Source organism: Phyllobates terribilis, unplaced genomic scaffold (genome assembly GCF_046119375.1).
Source record: "Phyllobates terribilis strain yellow unplaced genomic scaffold, ASM4611937v1 Scaffold_1__5_contigs__length_1240528914, whole genome shotgun sequence".
NCBI lineage: Eukaryota > Metazoa > Chordata > Amphibia > Anura > Dendrobatidae > Phyllobates > Phyllobates terribilis.
In genome coordinates this window covers 1167575495-1167591008 of record NW_027362761.1, presented here as the reverse complement: position 1 = coordinate 1167591008, position 15514 = coordinate 1167575495, and the positions used below count along the sequence as shown (strand labels likewise).

The 15514-nt window shown below is 42.0% G+C and overlaps 1 protein-coding gene across 1 annotated transcript in view; it reads left to right on the top strand.

Moving 5' to 3' along the window:
* Positions 1–15514, top strand: part of FGFRL1 (fibroblast growth factor receptor like 1) — a 190218-nt gene that overhangs the window by 154883 nt on the left and 19821 nt on the right. The window lies entirely within an intron of this gene.

The window sequence follows — 15514 nt, the reverse complement described above, 5'->3', positions numbered from 1 at the left end:
TAGCCGTGGTTTCCTAGCAGCTATTTTATCATGAAGGCCTGCTGCACAAAGTCTCCTCTTAACAGTTGTTGTAGAGATGTGTCTGCTGCTAGAACTCTGTGTGGCATTGACCTGGTCTCTAATCTGAGCTGCTGTTAACCTGCGATTTCTGAGGCTGGTGACTCGGATAAACTTATCCTCAGAAGCAGAGGTGACTCTTGGTCTTCCTTTCCTGGGGCGGTCCTCATGTGAGACAATTTCTTTGTAGCGCTTGATGGTTTTTGCAACTGCACTTGGGGACACTTTCAAAGTTTGCCCAATTTTTCGCACTGACTGACCTTCATTTCTTAAAGTAATGATGGCCACTCGTTTTTCTTTACTTAGTTGCTTTTTTCTTGCCATAATACAAATTCTAACAGTCTATTCAGTAGGACTATCAGCTGTGTATCCACCTGACTTCTGCACAACACAGCTGATGGTCCCAACCCCATTTATAAGGCAAGAAATCCCACTTATTAAACCTGACAGGGCACACCTGTGAAGTGAAAACCATTTCCGGTGACTACCTCTTGAAGCTCATCAAGAGAATGCCAAGAGTGTGCAAAGCAGTCATCAAAGCAAAAGGTGGCTACTTTGAAGAACCTAGAATATAAGACATATTTTCAGTTGTTTCACACTTTTTTGTTAAGTATATAATTCCACATGTGTTAATTCATAGTTTTGATGCCTTCAGTGTGAATGTACAATTTTCATAGTTATGAAAATACAGAAAAATCTTTAAATGAGGTGTGTCCAAACTTTTGGTCTGTACTGTATATGTGTGTGTGTGTATGCTCTTGTGTGTATGTGTGTCTGTGTGTATTCTCTTGTGTCTCTGTATGTGTGTCTGTGCTCTTGTATGTGTTTGCGCCATCCCTTATAGTGCATGTCTCTCTGTATGTTCATTTATGTGTGTTTGTCTATGTGCATGTATGTGTGTGTGTATGTGTCTGTATGCTTGTGTGTGCCTATATGTGTCTACATGCTTCTGTGTATTTGTGTGCATGTATGTGTATGCCATCCTTTATAGTGTATGTTTCTCTGTATGCTGTCATGTGTGTGTGTGTGTCTGTGCGCTTGTGTGTGTATTTATGTATATATGTATATGTGTGTGTGTGCCAGCCCTTACAGTGTATGTGTGTCACTCTGTGTAGGTGTACAGGCACCATGTATGTGTATGTACCAGCCCTTACGGTGTATGTGTGTCACTCTGTGTAGGTGTACAGGCACCATGTATGTGTGTACCTGCCCTTATAGTGTATGTGTGTCACTCTGTGTAGGTGTACAGGCACCATGTATGTGTGTACCTGCCCTTATAGTGTATGTGTGTCACTCTGTGTAGGTGTACAGACACCATGTATGTGTGTACCAGCCCTTATAGTGTATGTGTGTCACTCTGTGTAGGTGTACAGGCACCATGTATGTGTGTACCTGCCCTTATAGTGTATGTGTGTCACTCTGTGTAGGTGTACAGACACCATGTATGTGTGTACCTGCCCTTATAGTGTATGTGTGTCACTCTGTGTAGGTGTACAGGCACCATGTATGTGTGTACCTGCCCTTATAGTGTATGTGTCACTCTGTGTAGGTGTACAGGCATTGAGATAAATTATAAGCTCATTATTCATACAATTTTCACTGTATTGGTTGAGAATTTTAGGTGCAGCGGTTTTTCTACTTTGATGGAAAAACCCTTTTTTTCAGTCATAAGAGTTGTGTCTATTCTCTGAGCATCTAATATTGAGGCAGGTCTGTTTTGGGCTTATTTGGATATCTCATTGTTCACCTTGCTTTCTACTTGCTCTTTACTAATTTCTCTCTTTTGATTACGACACTTGTCTTAACTAATTGTTAATAAAATATGTGTTCTTTTTTAAACCATGATGACTCTGTTTTTCTCTTAGTAAAAAAATGTACAATCCACATGTACAATCCACATGCATTTTTCCTGCCAGAGAGAAGCGGAAAAAATCTGCAGCATTTCTGCATCGTGAGCACTTTGCCTCAAAAGGTTGTTCAAAAAAACATTAAGTTAAGGCAATCACTGCAATCAAACGATTCCTGTAACTGTCAATGAGACTTCTGCTCCTCTCGACAGGTATTTTGGCCGACTCCTCATGAGCAAACTGCTCCAGTTGTCTCGTGTTTGAAGGTTGCCTTTTCCAGACGGCATGTTTCAGCTCTTTCCAAAGATGCTCAATAGGATTTAGGTCAGGGCTCATAGAAGGCCACTTCAGAATAGTCCAATGTTTTCCTCTTAGCCATTCTTGGGTGTTTTTAGCTGGGTGTTTTGGGTCATTATACTGTTGCAAGACCCATGACCTGCGACTGAGACTAAGCTTTCTGACACTGGGCAGCACATTTCTCTCTAGAATCCCTTGATAGTCTTGAGATTTCATTGTACCCTGCACAGATTCAAGACACCCTGTGCCAACCCCTGCAGTATATGTGTGTCACTCTGTGTAGGTGTACAGGCACCATGTATGTGTGTGTACCAGCCCTTACAGTGTATGTGTGTCACTCTGTGTAGGTGTACAGACACCATGTATGTGTGTGCCAGCCCTTATAGTGTATGTGTGTCACTCTGTGTAGGTGTACAGACACCATGTATGTGTGTGTACCAGCCCTTATAGTGTATGTGTGTCACTCTGTGTAGGTGTACAGACACCATGTATGTGTGTACCAGCCCTTATAGTGTATGTGTGTCACTCTGTGTAGGTGTACAGACACCATGTATGTGTGTACCAGCCCTTATAGTGTATGTGTGTCACTCTGTGTAGGTGTACAGACACCATGTATGTGTGTGCCAGCCCTTACAGTGTATGTGTGTCACTCTGTGTAGGTGTACAGGCACCATGTATGTGTGTGTACCAGCCCTTATAGTGTATGTGTGTCACTCTGTGTAGGTGTACAGGCACCATGTATGTGTGTACCAGCCCTTATAGTGTATGTGTGTCACTCTGTGTAGGTGTACAGACACCATGTATGTATGTACCAGCCCTTATAGTGTATGTGTGTCACTCTGTGTAGGTGTACAGACACCATGTATGTGTGTACCAGCCCTTATAGTGTATGTGTGTCACTCTGTGTAGGTGTACAGACACCATGTATGTGTGTACCAGCCCTTATAGTGTATGTGTGTCACTCTGTGTAGGTGTACAGGCTCCATGTATGTATGTACCAGCCCTTATAGTGTATGTGTGTCACTCTGTGTAGGTGTACAGACACCATGTATGTATGTACCAGCCCTTATAGTGTATGTGTGTCACTCTGTGTAGGTGTACAGACACCATGTATGTGTGTGTACCAGCCCTTATAGTGTATGTGTGTCACTCTGTGTAGGTGTACAGACACCATGTATGTGTGTACCAGCCCTTATAGTGTATGTGTGTCACTCTGTGTAGGTGTACAGACACCATGTATGTGTGTGCCAGCCCTTACAGTGTATGTGTGTCACTCTGTGTAGGTGTACAGGCACCATGTATGTGTGTGTACCAGCCCTTATAGTGTATGTGTGTTACTCTGTGTAGGTGTACAGACACCATGTATGTATGTGTACCCGCCCTTACAGTGTATGTGTGTCACTCTGTGTAGGTATACAGACACCATGTATGTATGTGTGCCAGCCCTTATAGTGTATGTGTGTCACTCTGTGTAGGTGTACAGGCACCATGTATGTGTGTGCCAGCCCTTACAGTGTATGTGTGTCACTCTGTGTAGGTGTTCAGGCACCATGTATGTGTGTGCCAGCCCTTACAGTGTATGTGTGTCACTCTGTGTAGGTGTTCAGGCACCATGTATGTGTGTGTACCCGCCCTTACAGTGTATGTGTGTCACTCTGTGTAGGTGTACAGGCACCATGTATGTGTGTGCCAGCCCTTACAGTGTATATGTGTCACTCTGTGTAGGTGTACAGACACCATGTATGTATGTGCCAGCCCTTACAGTGTATGTGTGTCACTCTGTGTAGGTGTACAGGCACCATGTATGTATGTGCCAGCCCTTATGGTGTATGTGTGTCACTCTGTGTAGGTGTACAGGCACCATGTATGTATGTGCCAGCCCTTACAGTGTATGTGTGTCACTCTGTGTAGGTGTACAGGCACCATGTATGTATGTGTACCAGCCCTTATAGTGTATGTGTGTTACTCTGTGTAGGTGTACAGACACCATGTATGTGTGTACCAGCCCTTACAGTGTATGTGTGTCACTCTGTGTAGGTGTACAGGCTCCATGTATGTGTGTGCCAGCCCTTACAGTGTATGTGTGTCACTCTGTGTAGGTGTACAGACACCATGTATGTATGTGCCAGCCCTTACAGTGTATGTGTGTCACTCTGTGTAGGTGTACAGGCACCATGTATGTATGTACCAGCCCTTATAGTGTATGTGTGTCACTCTGTGTAGGTGTACAGGCACCATGTATGTGTGTGTACCAGCCCTTATAGTGTATGTGTGTTACTCTGTGTAGGTGTACAGACACCATGTATGTGTGTACCAGCCCTTACAGTGTATGTGTGTCACTCTGTGTAGGTGTACAGGCTCCATGTATGTATGTGCCAGCCCTTATAGTGTATGTGTGTCACTCTCTGTAGGTGTACAGGCACCATGTATGTATGTGCCAGCCCTTACAGTGTATGTGTGTCACTCTGTGTAGGTGTACAGACATCATGTATGTATGTACCAGCCCTTATAGTGTATGTGTGTCACTCTGTGTAGGTGTACAGGCTCCATGTATGTATGTGCCAGCCCTTATAGTGTATGTGTGTCACTCTGTGTAGGTGTTCAGGCACCATGTATGTATGTGTACCAGCCCTTATAGTGTATGTGTGTTACTCTGTGTAGGTGTACAGACACCATGTATGTGTGTACCAGCCCTTACAGTGTATGTGTGTCACTCTGTGTAGGTGTACAGAAACCATGTATGTGTGTACCAGCCCTTACAGTGTATGTGTGTCACTCTGTGTAGGTGTACAGGCACCATGTATGTGTGTGCCAGCCCTTACGGTATATGTGTGTCACTCTGTGTAGGTGTACTGACACCATGTATGTGTGTGTGTGCCAGCCCTTACAGTGTATGTGTGTCACTCTGTGTAGGTGTACAGACACCATATATGTATGTGCCAGCCCTTACGGTGTATGTGTGTCAGTCTGTGTAGGTGTACAGGCACCATGTATGTATGTGCCAGCCCTTACGGTGTATGTGTGTCACTCTGTGTAGGTGTACAGACACCATGTTTGTGTGTGTACCCGCCCTTACGGTGTGTGTGTGTCACTCTGTGTAGGTGTACAGGCACCATGTATGTGTGTGTACCCGCCCTTACGGTGTGTGTGTGTCACTCTGTGTAAGTGTACAGACACCATGTATGTATGTGCCAGCCCTTGCAGTGTATGTGTGTCACTCTGTGTAGGTGTACAGGCACCATGTATGTGTGTGTGCCAGCCCTTATAGTGTATGTGTGTCACTCTGTGTAGGTGTACAGGCACCATGTATGTATGTGTACCCGCCCTTACGGTGTATGTGTGTCACTCTGTGTAGGTGTACAGGCACCATGTATGTATGTGTGCCAGCCCTTATAGTGTATGTGTGTCACTCTGTGTAGGTGTACAGGCACCATGTATGTATGTGCCAGCCCTTACGGTGTTTGTGTGTCACTCTGTGTAAGTATACAGGCACCATGTATGTGTGTGTACCAGCCCTTACGGTGTATGTGTGTCACTCTGTGTAGGTGTACAGGCACCATGTATGTATGTGCCAGCCCTTATAGTGTATGTGTGTCACTCTGTGTAGGTGTACAGGCACCATGTATGTATGTGTACCCGCCCTTACGGTGTATGTGTGTCACTCTGTGTAGTTGTACAGGCACCATGTATGTATGTGCCAGCCCTTACGGTGTATGTATGTCACTCTGTGTAGGTGTACAGACACCATGTATGTATGTGCCAGCCCTTACAGTGTATGTGTGTCACTCTGTGTAGGTGTACAGACACCATGTATGTGTGTGTACCCGCCCTTACGGTGTATGTGTGTCACTCTGTGTAGGTGTACAGGCACCATGTATGTGTGTGTACCAGCCCTTATAGTGTATGTGTGTCACTCTGTGTAGGTGTACAGACACCATGTATGTATGTGCCAGCCCTTACAGTGTATGTGTGTCACTCTGTGTAGGTGTACAGGCACCATGTATGTGTGTGGTATGACATTGCTAGTACAAGCCCTGTTTGCACAGTAATATCCCGGCTTTTGCACACTTGTGCTTGACATCGAGAGGCCATAACAAGACGAATGTCTCTTTAAACAATACAAAGTGATTGTGCTGTGACATGTATAATAAATGAGCAGCCACAAGTGCACGGCGTACAATATTTACCCGCGATAACCTCCGTGTGATCAGACAGCTGCGGCTTTGTCCCGGACTCATTGCCGCCGTGTAGCTGAGGTGTGGCACAGAAAAGGCGGATTTGCAGGTAAAATGAAGGCGATCACTCTTGTAAAGCCTGGCTGTCCGCCGTGCATGTGGGAACAGTCATTAGGCTTTAAAGGACCTTTTGAAGGCAAAGAGGGTGAAGTTTAAGGTACTGGGAACTCTCCGCGCTGCAGGTGACAGACACCTCGCCCTATTCTCCCTACACAATGGCTACATTTGTCATTTACCTTTCCTTCTATTTTTTTAATGAAGGGGATTTAATTTTTCTTTTTTATGTGAAAAATTGCGCCGGGCTTTGATGTTGAAAACGTCTTTATGGTCGAACAACTGGCTGACATGTTTTCTGTTTGTTCTCGGTACAATTGGGACAATTCCTACAAGAGGTAAAAGGGAAAAAAAAAATTCCGGTGTGCCTTGTCATCTAAAATTTTGTGCCTGAGTGGTCTACCCCCATGTGGCTCCTCAGCTGTTGCGAAACTACAGTCCCCCCCCCCCCCCCCCCAAAAAAAAGAAATTTCAGAATTTTTGACCTTGACCCCTCTCTGGACAAGTGGCACATACCCCATTTCTTCTAAAAACCTGCCAGACCTAGGGGACCTCCGACAACCAATGTTGTGGATTGTGATTGAATGCGTAGATAGATATAGATATATATATATATATATATATATATTTAATTTAATGTAAAAAAAAAAAGTTAACAAAAAGCTTATTGCAAACGACAGCCTGATCCTTCCACATTTCCTGCGTTTCGCCGTCCTGGGGTTAAATATTCTTGTACATTTTTCTTGGCTAATTGTCCCATTGTGGCCTGTGAAGTTGCGTCTTTATGCCTCACAGCAGGTTTCGGGAAGTCATGCCGAGCTCTTAGCAGAATCATATATGCCAGGTCTGAAAAGCCGATCCTTTGTTTCCCAGCGGTGGATGGCCCTTGTAAGCTGATTAACAGTCATTTTGACACCTTTGTACTTTCGCTCTTAATAAACAGGTTTCTCTTTAAACACCAGACCTCTGGGGAGCGGAGAAGCGCCAGTGCTGCCGAATTGCTTCCTGTAGCAGAAGCCTAGTAAAAAGTAGGATTTTTTTTTTTTCCGTAAAGTGGAGAACGCTCCTTTTTAGTAATTATAGTACAACACAAAAATATATATTTATTATAAAGTTAAATAATTTTTATTCTAACATATTTTGCAAAAAAAAATCATCAAGTTGACCCATTTTTTTCATGTTAGCCCAGTTTTCCGTCCATATTAAGAACTGAGAATGAGATCCCTCATGATAATAATCAGAAAATGAACTATTGTTTAAATCATTTTTTTTGTGTTAAATTTATTTTTTTTAGCTTCTTGTTGTTTCAGGAAACAATACATGTACATTAGCAGCAAACAGACTGACTCCGACCCTATCTTTTGTACATGACCATCTTATAAGTGTAAAAAAAAAACATCAAAGTGACCCATTTTTTCATGTTAACCCAGTATGCTGTCCTCATGATCGTCATCAGAAAATTAACTATTGTTTAAATTATTTTTTCTCGTGTTAAATTTATTTTTAAAATATGTTCCCCAATTTTTTTCCACATCACAATCTTTATAAAAAAATAAAAAAAAAATCTTGCAATTTTCACACCAGCCATTGGGACTTTTTTTTTAGACTCTAACTTCCTATTTCAAGAAACAATACATGTACATTAGCATCGACAGACTGACTCCTACCCTAACTTTTGTACAGAAGCATCTTGTAAGGGTAAAAATTGTCAAGTTGACCCATTGTTTTCATGTTAACCCAGTAAGCCGTCTAGTCTATATTATGAACTGAGACTGACTCATTTGCTCCCTCATGAATTGGCTGCCCGGATTTCTTAAAGGGAAGCTATCATAAAAAAATGAACTATTGGTTATTCTTTTTTTTGTGTTATATTTATTTTTAAAACAGATTTGGCAATATTTTTTACGTATCATAATCTTTATTAAGAATTTTAAATCTTGCAATTCTAATACTTGCCACTGAGACTTTTTTGCACTCTAACTTCCTGTTGTTTCAGGAAACAACACATGTACATTAGCAGCAGTTGACTGACTCTTTTGTATAAAAGCATTCAATGAGCGTGTGCAAAAGTCACTGTGAAATTAAAGAGAGCAGGGTCAGGTGTGACATCGTCTATTGTGAATGGTGGATCCTGTGTTATCAGTTGTGTATAAAAATGTTACCTGTCATTTTACTTCTGCCTCTGATGATAATGAGCCTGCTGAAAATTCGACTTGAAACGACAAAAACGTCTAAAAGCCCCAGTAGGCAGAGTGAAAATTGCAAGATTGCTAAGATCATAATATGAAAAAAAAACATTGCCAAATTTTTAAAAAAAAATACATGAGGCCTAATTTAGAGTTGTCCACAGGATAGGTCATCAATGATAAAGTAGTAACATAGTTTTTAAGGTTGAAAGAAGACTAAGGCTGGGTGCCCACGTAGCGTTTTTCAAGCGTTTATGCTGTGGAATTTCCGCAGCGTAAACGCTAGGTAATCCGCACCCCATGGTCCCCAAGGGGATTCCGCATGTTCTATGCACATGCTGCGGATTTTTCCGCAGCGTTTATGCTGCGTACAAAAATCCGCAGCATGTTCATTAATTTTGCGGAAGCGCAGCGGAACTCCCGCCATTGACTTGCATTGAGACGCATAGACTCCGTGACTGTACATTTGTACAAGCCGATTCTATGCGTCTCAATGTGCGGATGGTACCCAGTTCTGGAGGAGAGAAGACTCTCATCCAGACCTGGGTACCATTGTACCTGTAAAAAAAGAATAAAATAACAAATAAAGTTTATACTCACCTGTCCGGCGTCTTCTCTCTGAATGCCAGCAGCGCTGAAGGACCTTCGGTGACGTCACAGTCATGTGACCGCAGGCCCTTCACCGCTCTGTCTCCCGATATGCCGGCAGCCGGGAACCAGACAGGAACGAGCGCTGCAGCCACGCCGGGGCCTCGGGGGTGAGTATAGCTTTACTTGAAGCATTGTTTTACGGTCACACTATATCAATCCATGCTGTTTGCATGGATTTATATAGTGTGACCAAGTTGTCAAGCACTTTCCAAGTGATGCTATCGCCTGGAAAGCGCTTGTCAATCTGCATGCGGAAACGCATGTGAATCCGCATGTGAATCCGCATGTATTCTGCAGGAAAAACGCATGCACAATCCGCATGTACAATCCGCATGTACAATCTGCATGCGTTTTTTCTGCCAGGGAGATGCAGAAATGCTGCAGAAATGTTCTGCTTCATTTCTGCATCGTGGGCACATAGACTAAGTCCATCTAGTTCAACCCATAGCCTAACATGTTGATCCAGAGGAAGGCAAAAAAAAACCATGTGGCAAACACTAAGCTCCACATTGGGGGAAAAAATTCCTTCCAGACTCCATACGACAATCAGACTAGTTCCCTGGATCAACGCCCTATCAAGGAATCTAGTATATATAACCTGTGATATTATACTTTTCAAGAAAGGCATCCAGGCCCTTCTTAAATTTTAGTAGTGAATCACTCATTACAACATCATGCGGCAGAAAGTTCCATAGTCTCACTGCTCTTACAGTAAAGAATCCGCGTCTGTGATTATGATTAAACCTTCTTTCCTCCAGACGTAGAAGATACCCCCTTGTCCCCGTCTCAGGCCTCAGAGTAAAAAGATCAGTAGAAAGGTCTTTGTACTGTCCCCTCATATACTTGTACATAGTAATAAGATCACCCCTAAGCCTTCGTTTTTCCACAGTAAATAACCCCAAGTGTAATAACCTGTCTTGGTATTGCAGACCCCCCAGTCCTCTAATAACCTTGGTCGCTCTTCTCTGCACCCGCTCTAGTTCAGCTATGTCTTTCTTATACACCGGAGACCAGAACTGTACACAGTATTCTAAGTGTGGCCGCACTAGTGACTTGTATAGAGGTAAAATTATGTTCTCCTCATTAGCATCTATGCCTCTTTTAATGCATCCCATTATTTTATTTGCCTTTGCAGCAGCTGCCTGACACTGGCCACTAAACGTGAGCTTGTCATCCACCAATACACTCAGGTCTTTTTCAGTTACTGTTTTGCCCAGTGTTTTACAATTAAGCATATAATTCTACATTTTATTTCCTCTGCCCAAGTGCATTACCTTACATTTATCCCCATTAAAGCTCATTTGCCATTTATCAGCCCAAGCTTCTAGTTTACATAGATCCTCCTGTAATATAAAATTGTCCTCCTCTGTATTGATTACCCTGCAGAGTTTAGTGTCATCTGCAAATATTGAAATATTACTCTGTATGCCCCCTACAAGGTCATTAATAAATATGTTAAAAAGTGGACAACCTCTTTAACCGGTTCCCGACCGCCCACTGTAGATAAACGTCGGCGCTTGCCGGGCTCTGTGCAGCGCCGACGTTTAAAAACGGTGGGTGGTCTCGCAGCGCTCAGGACCCCCAGGGTCCTGCAAGCGCTGCGATTCCGGTGCAGAGCGTTAGCTCTGACAGGGAACATCATCGGGACCTGATTAGATCAGGTCCCAGTGATGTTAACCCTTAGCTGTCTTCTATATGCTGTGATCTATAGTGATCGCGGCATATAGGAGACAGCAGGAGGAGAGGGGGTCGTCAACTTACCTCTCCGAAGACCTCCGAGTCCTTCCAGGACCTGGGGTTGCTATGGCAGCTGGAGGTCACATGACCGCCTCCAGCTCTGCCATATATGGTGTCCTGTCTGGCTCAGCTGCAGCTGTAGCCAGACAGGAGACTCTGACTGAAACAGTCAGGGAAGATCTCATGTAATGTAATATATGTCTATTACATTACATGAGATCAGAGATCAGAAAAATAAAAATTAATGTCCCATACAGGGACTAAGAAAAAATGTGAAAAAAAGTAAAAAAAAAGTTTTTAAACTATTAATAAAAAAATCACAAAATAAATAAAAATAAATAAATAAAATATTAAACCAATAAATCCGTATATTTTTACAAAACCAAAAAAAGTACACATATTTGGTATCGCCGCGTCCGAAACAACCCGAGCTATAAAACTGTCACACTAATTAACTCCTTCTGTGCACACCGTAATAAAAATAAATAAAAAACGGAGCAAAAAAATATGCTTTTTCATCATATTGCCAAACAAAAAGTGGAAAAAAATGCGATCAAAAAACAAAATAGAAATAAAAATGGTACCACTGAAAACGTCATCTTGTTACGCAAAAAAAAAGCCGCCATACAGCTCCATCAGCCGAAAAATAAAAAAGTTATAGCGCTCAGAATAAAGCAATGCAAAAAAAATATTTTTTTCTATAAAATAGTTTTATTGTGTAAAAGCGCCAAAACATAAAAAAAATACAGTAAGTGTAGTATCGCTGTAAACGTACTGACCCGAAGAATAACGCTGCCTGATCACTTTTACCACACGCAGAACGGCATAAAAAAAAAACTCAAAAAACAATTCCTGAATTGTTTGTTTTTGTTAATTTTACCTCCCAAAAAACGGAATAGAAAGCGATCAAAAAATGTCACGTCCCCAAAAATGGTACCAATAAAAATGTCAACTCGTCCCGCAAAAAACAAGCCGTCACATGACTCTGTCGGCCGAAATATGGAAAAATTATAGCTCTCAAAATATGGTGATGCAAAAACTAGATTTTGCAAAAAAAGCGTCTTTTAGTGTGTGACAGCTGTCAGTCATAAAAACCCGATATAAATCTGGTATCTCTGTAATCACACCGACCCGAAGAATAAAGTAATCTAATCAGTTATATCACACTAGGAACGGCGTAAAAAATAAATAAAACCAATTCTTCACCTGCTACTGATTTGTTTATTATGTCCCCAAAGATCCCAGTAAGGCTCTGCCCACATTTATCCTGTGCTCTGCGCTGAGCACTTACACCAGAGTTTCCGTGTAAATCTCTGAAATACATGATTCAGCCGGAACCCATGACGGAAGATTCCCTGTAGTGAGGCAGATATAGGCCACTGTGGATGCCGTCTGGCCTGTGATCCCACGGTGTCATTTGTTTTAGGCGTGCATAAAAGTGCGGTTGGCCACAGTTTTGTGCACTTCTGAAAAAAAGGACACCGCTAAACAAAGGCCAGACGGAGTCCAGAGTAACTCTGCTGCCTCATTACAGTGAATGGATCCCGCAGGGGTTTCATCTGAATTACATCACTTGGAAATTTAGATGGAAACCCCGATGTAAGTGCTCAGCCTAGAGCGCCGGATAAATGTTACGTAAAATGTTCCCAATAAAAGCTTCAACTCAGTCCTCAAAAAAAGCTAGTCCCCACTCAGGTCCGTCATCTGTTAAAAATATAAGGGACTTCCAAGTTACTGGTAGCAGAAAGGCTCTGGAAAAGCAAAATGGCCCTTGCCCCCCAAAAGAAATTCAGAAAATTTTGTGCTCCCAAATCCAAATGCCTATTCTACAATAATTTGTTCTCCAATTGTCAAATAGCACTCCGTCCCCCCCAGATCTCACCGTATGGCTAAGCGGTACGATACAGCCACATATGGGGTATTGACACTTTTAGAAGAAATTGTGTGACACATGTCGGCACCATTTTTACCCATTGCCCTGTGTGAAAATATAAAATCTGAGGGTAAAACATTTTTTTGTGGTAAAAATATAATTATGATTTTTTCACTGCCCAATGGTATAAATTTAAAAATTAAAAAATACTCACTACTTCCCTAGATGAATTCCTTGAGAGGTGTAGTTTACAAAATGGGGTCACTTGTGGGGGTTTCTGTTGTTTCGGCATGTCAGCGACTCTTCAAATGTGACATGGAGTCTGCTGCCTATCCCAGCCAACATAGCGCTCCTTTCTCTTCCGAACCCTGCCGTACACCAAAGCAGTGGTTTTCCCCCACATATGGGGTATCGGCGTACTCAGGAGAAATTGTACAACAAAGTTCATGGTGCAATTTCTCCGGTTATCCTTATGATAATGCAAAATTAGGGGATGAAAAACATTTTTTATGGGAAAAATGTGAAAATTTTATTTTTACAGCTCAATATTATAAACTTCTGTGAAGCACCTTGGGGTTCAAGGTGCTCACCACACATCTAGATAAGTTCCCTAAGGGGTCTAGTTTCCAAAATGGTGTCACTTGTGGGGGGTTTCCACTGTTTAGACACATCAGGAGCTCTCCAAACGCAACATGGCGTCTGCTAATTATTCAGACAAATTTTACATTCAAAAAGTCTAATGGCGCTCCTTCCCTTCCGAACCCTGCAGTGCGCCCAAACAGTGGTTTTCCACCACATATGGGGTATCAGCACGCTCAAGAGAAATTGCACAAAAAAATTTGGGGTCCATTTTTTCCTGTTACCCCTGTGAAAATAAAAAAAATTGGGTCTAAAGTAACATTTTTGTGAAAAAAGTTAAATGTTAATTTTTTTTTTTCCACATTCCAAAAATTCCTGTGAAGCACCTGAAGGGTTAATAAAGTTCTTGAATGTGGTTTTGAGCACCTTGAGGGGTGCAGTTTTTAGAATGGTGTCACTTTTGGGTATTTTCTGTCATAAAGACCCCTCAAAGTGACTTCAAATATGATGTGGTCCCTAAAAAAATGTTTTTGTAAATTTTGTTGGAAAAATGAGAAATCGCTGGTCAACTTTTAACCCTTATAGCTCCCTAACAAAAAAAAATTTTGGTTCCAAAATTGTGCTGATGTAAAGTAGACATGTGGGAAATGTTATTTATTAACTATTTTGTGTGACATATCTCTCTGATTTAAGGGCATGAAAATTCAAAGTTTGAAAATTGCAAAATTTTCTAAATTTTCGCCAAATTTCCGATTTTTTCACAAATAAACGCAAGTTATATGGAAGAAATTTTACCACTATCATGAAGTACAATATGTCATGAAAAAACAGTCTCAGAATCAGGGGAATACGTTGAAGCGTTCCAGAGTAATTACTTCATAAAGTGACAGTGGTCAGAATTGAAAAAATTGGCCCGGTCACGAAGGCAAAAACAGGCTCTGGCGCGAAGTGGTTAAACAATAGATAATTTTCTGTTGATAGCTCCCCTTTAAATAAAAAGGGGACATCACTCATCTGTAATAATGAGTTTTGACATTTGTTTATTAACAGATTTGTGGTAGAGAGCCAACGATCCATTTTTCATTGACCATGTAAATTACTTTTTTGGGGAATCTTGCCCAAAGACCATGGAAAGGAGATGAGGGATAAGCTAGCACCAAGTCCTCCTGTCCTAGACAGTTAGGAGATCTGAACATTCGATAGCCCCTAGAATAGAAGCCATATTGATTATTTTTTAAAATCTTTCCTTATGGACAATTTATTCACTAGGTTTTTATATTTTTAAAGGAAAATTTCAGCCATTCCCTATTTCACATTTTCCTGCATCGTTCCCACCAGAAGACTCAGCAAAACATCAACAGGTTTTTTCCGCACATGCATAAAACACCATTGAAATAACAGATGCCCTAAAGAAATTTTTTTACCCTGTCCTCCGCATAGCAAGAGAGTTGTCTCTCTTAACTTAAAACACCCATGTCCCCCCTCCCAAAGCTCCAGGCATTAAAATGGGAGAATGGGATTTTAACAGATACCATGGTGGGGACCATTTGTCCTTGATTAGACTCAAGAATGAAAAGAAAGCTTGTAGTTCATTAAGCGGCGGAGGGATTAGCAATGTCGGAAGGCTGCTTTGAAAAGGCACTTGGGATGGTACTCAAAGAGGCCGGGTACCTTCAAGAATCTTCCAGCCTGTGGATTCCTAATGGTCTCCCTTTTGTGTGACACGTTGTAGGAACAAGAGTCCTTTCTCCTAATAGAACTTTCTTACAACCAGCTTCCCTTTTGTCTTCCTTCTGGTTAATTACGGACTTGAGTAAGGCTTACCAGTCAGGGCTGACCCATACACCGCTCAGAAAATGATGGAAAAGAGATGAACCAATTAATTGAAACATGGCACCCCATCCCCTTCTTGCCCTTACCCCTTCTGGGCCCATTCCGAGAACAAATAACAGATTTTTTTTTTCCCGAGCTAATGCGGGTGTGGGAGAATGTCTCTTT